Raw genomic sequence first — 4,468 nt, 5'->3', positions numbered from 1 at the left:
AAAATATTCCTGTAAAGGCATCGAGGGTTCGAATCTGTTAGCGACTTCTAAGTTGCCCAATAATCATGAATTGCTGACAATATGCATTTGTATGGACATGCTAAATTTACACTACGATGGAGAAATTCATCGTTGCAATCCAATATCTACAATGTCATTGGAAGATAATGAACAAAACACGATTCAAAAACAGCGTTCGAATAAGATTTACGCCAGCACAAGCGAGTTGCAGACAAGTGGCCATTACGCTGCCCTTTCGATAGCATCAGTTTGTGTGGGCGTGTATGAACAGTTAGACGTGCGGTTAAACGCTTCTCGTTTGCGTCATAATGAGGTGTCTTCTAGATTTTTCACAACTCCAACACAAACATCCTTGTGCTCTGGACAGCACCCTGACGGCTGGCCAGATTGCAGGCCCTTTCCAGGCCGACAAGCGCTGCCACAATATTGCGCTGCTGTGGACATTCCTGCGCTGTTGACCACCCTGGCGTTGCGCTGGGGCGAGCGTTGGCGCAGGCAAGTTCACCCGCGGCTGGCTTCCAGACTGCGGCGATTTCTGACTGGGCAGCCGCCACTTTTTGCAATGCTTATTGGCCTCGGGTAGTGGCGCTATTGGTCAAGGACGGACCTAGTAGTCATTTCCAAAAGGCCACTTATAGCATAATAATCGGTCCTAGTTGAAATGTTGAACTGGTCTCCACTAATATGCTCACGTACAAGCAGGAGGATCACGTTTCGTTCGCCCCTTTCTGTTAATTACTTAGAAGGCGCACATATCGAGCGGTTGTGCCTACCTGGGCTGCGCCACATGGTATACGTGATCACATTAAACATTACTATATGCAGGTTTTATTTGTTCGCTAACTGCACTCGCACTCGAAAATATTTTATTTGGTTTAAAATTAAGAACTTTCAGTGAGATTATGAAACATCGTATAAATTTTGAAAATCTATGAAAAATTTAATTATTCCTGCGTAATAGTTCTATTCAGTTATGACAAGGTTTTCATTTCCAACTAATTTTGGATTAGCACCGAAACGAACTAGTTGGGCTGTGAGCGCCAATCATCAGTATGTCGAAGGCGCGACTGGCTATATTATACAACCAGCCAGTCATATAATGAGCCCAACGTCCGCAAGCCTACAACAGAAATTCCAAAAAGGTCCTTCAATCATTTGCATGGGCTTTCATTTCCCAATTAGGCTTGACAACAAAAACTACACGCGCTGAAGGTCCATGACCGTTCGCTGAGTATATTCTAATGCACGCTAAGCGAGCGCGACCAATTGGACATTATGCAAGGAGCTCAGCCAGGCAATTTACCAATACGAGTGTCTATTGAGAAGCCCACAGGTGTGACCGCGCCTATGTCTCCTACCTGTCACACTGTCATTACCGGCCCACCTCAAATACCAGGCATGGGGAATAAATTTACATGGTAAAGGCATTATGGTGCATAATTTCCTGCATCTTGAATGCCGGAACTGCAAGACAGTCAGAAATTCTGTGAGTCTGATAAGCTTGCTTGATTCTATTCGTAAAAGGCATTCGTTTAAATAAAAGAGTGAACAAATTGAACAAAAATATTGCGCCAACAACTGAATTTCGTTTGACTGGCACCCATTACGTTTACTGCATGGTCATTAGTATGAAATATTGTTGACGAGTATCAAATTATGCCTGTACGATCGCCAGGTCTTCTGTTATTCTTCTGCGACAGCACGATCCAAAATTCTTTGAGTTCGAAATCAAATGTTAATTAACGTTGTTAGAGTATAATGTATAGAATCAGCCGAAAAATAAGTAAAACGCAGTTCTTGCAAAGATTTGTTCGAGTTTTAGAAAAAACAGTAAAAAATTGGACCTGCTGTATTTTGAAGATCTTTTTTTATCAAATAGTAGACCCTTGAGATATCTTGAGAAATTGTTTGTGAGAAGAATTGTTTTCAAGTGAACGCAGTCAAGTGCGACACTATCACACAGTGAAACTTCGATAGACTATTGAATTTTTTCTATTCACTAAAGTTGAGTTCTTCTTGCTTTACTCAAGTTTTGATTTAAAATATTACTCGCCTTATTTCTTATGGTTAATTTGTTACGGTATGTCAAAATAATTGCAATATACTATCCCCAATCGCTCGGTACCATAAGGAAGTGTAGTTGAATGAGACTGATTCCCATGAAGCCTTCTCCTCCACATGAAGCTTCCTCCTCCGTATGCTCTTGTTATCTACGAGCCACGAGATCTTGTTCTCCACGAGCCCTTGTTCTCTATAGAAGCCACTGTTCTCCTCCACGAGCCCATATTATCAAGCCGCTCTTGATATTCAGTAGCATTTGTTATCTGGCAGCACTTGTTCTACTCAAGCCCTTATTGTCTAGAAGCCACTGTTCTCCCCGAGCCCATATTATCAAGAAGCCCTTGATATTCAGTAGCATTTGTTATCTGGCAGCACTTGTTCTCCTCGAGCCCTTACTATACCTGCACTAGTGTTCGAGTCCTGATCCTCTTCGTGACTGACGCGTGGGCGTGTTGTTGCCCGCGGTCGTGAATAGGCGTCATTCTTATCGCGATGCAAAACACGAAAGACTTGGCGCTTTCAATATGAGGCACTAACTGCGTTCACACTGAGCTCTGCATGGTCGACCTATAATCTTCTTAGAGTTTAGACTCTTAGATCTTCATTCATCGACAAGAATAATTCTTTTAATATTTAAGCTGCTCCTCCCATATTTTCCTCTTTACTTGAATTTTCTGAAGCCTTATGACCTAGAGATCAGTAATTATTCTTTCGCAAAAGGCTGCATGGACGGCTCAACCTTTTGTCAATGGATACGCTGATTGCCTTGCTCCTGAGAGGTTCTGAAGCCCACAAAATGTAAAGTGTTGAGAGTGAGCGCGAGACAGCTCACTTTCACCGATCCGCTCACTTCCATAGCTTATTGACAAGCGGTTGATTGATCGATCTATTGAGAGTATGTCGCTCCGCACGCTGGCTGTTGCTTCCGGAGCGAAACGCAAATGAAAATTGAGAGTTGCGCGTCGATTACTGGAGGTAGATTGTAGGTGGAGGTTGATTACTCAGGGTAGATTGCGCGCCAACACTCGCACCCAGCGTCTTGGCTGGCCTTGGCAGAACGCAGCGCTCACTGGATATGAGCGCATCCTGCGTGTTGGCAAGCGAAAATAGGAATTCGAAAATCATCGCGCAATTTAAAATTTATATTGTCACTTTAAATATCGTTCTCGGGAAATTCATTATTTGCCAATCATATTTTTTTTATTTGCTGCCGTAGAAGATACGCTGGTGAGGCAAGTCCGGGCCTGAGTGAATCGTATCCTGAGGTATGAATCACGAAATCGTGATTTCGTGTTCTTTCTTGTTATGTCATTTTACTATGTCCTTCGGTAAAGTACGCCAAAAAATTACGAATATGGTAAAATATATTCCTTGTATTTTTACCTTAAAGCCAAAAAAACGTAGCAAAGATTCTCCCGACAAATTCTTGTCATTGCATAGAAGCCGGAGGAATAAGCTGGAACATCGCTTTTACGCATTAAATCCATGACTGTATATGCCAGTCATGTCAGCCATGTGCTTTCATTGATGTATTTTTATCGGGAATATTTTACATAAAAAGCAATGAAAAATGCTCTCGAAAACCGTTTTAATCCAAACCCAAGGTTTATAGAAACTTCCATGAAATTTTAAAGACGGGATGAGTTTCGGACGGAGGAATCAGCTGAACAAAACAGGATTATAGTAGAGCGTGATCAAAGTGATCAGGATATGGACAGTCTCCTGATCTCCCTGCACTCGATATGGCATGAGCTGTTATTCTTCTATTTAAGACTCATTACAACGAGATTAGCTCTCACAAATGGGATTTTGACGTCACGGAAATATTGGTTTAATATTTTTGGAACGTGTTTTGTCAAACATTTTTATACATTCAAGAAGATAACTTTTGACAAGCCAACATGTTCCGTATATAAAATTAAGCTACATATTTTAAAATACGACCCATGCTTTAAATCAGCGCTCGACATTATATAAATTTGGTAAAAATAAAATATAATATTTTATTAGGATTAATATATCAACCAAGACGACACCAACTATTAGTGTATTGAAAACATTTCTCAGCAAAATTTGCGGTTGCCATTCTTGAAAAAAATGAGAAGCTTTTGCGTATGAAACTGTGCACTGCTATTGCCTTGAAGTCACTTCTCGGCAAGGCGTCGGCTGAGGGGCGATCGATTGAAGGCTTTGCTAGTGTCGATCCTTAATTATGGAACCAGTAGAAGTTTCGTATAATGAGTACAAGAAAATTCTATTATTTCACAAAGACTCCTTACCAATCCAATAGATATTATGACCGTGTTATCGGTTGATATTCATCACTAATGAAAGAAATTGGTCATTCATTTTCTTGCGGGAATTATATTAAATTTTCAGGAGCTTG

Source organism: Hyalella azteca, unplaced genomic scaffold, assembly GCF_000764305.2.
Source record: "Hyalella azteca isolate HAZT.00-mixed unplaced genomic scaffold, Hazt_2.0.2 contig9225, whole genome shotgun sequence".
Taxonomy (NCBI): domain Eukaryota; kingdom Metazoa; phylum Arthropoda; class Malacostraca; order Amphipoda; family Hyalellidae; genus Hyalella; species Hyalella azteca.
Note: the sequence above shows the minus strand (reverse complement) of the source record.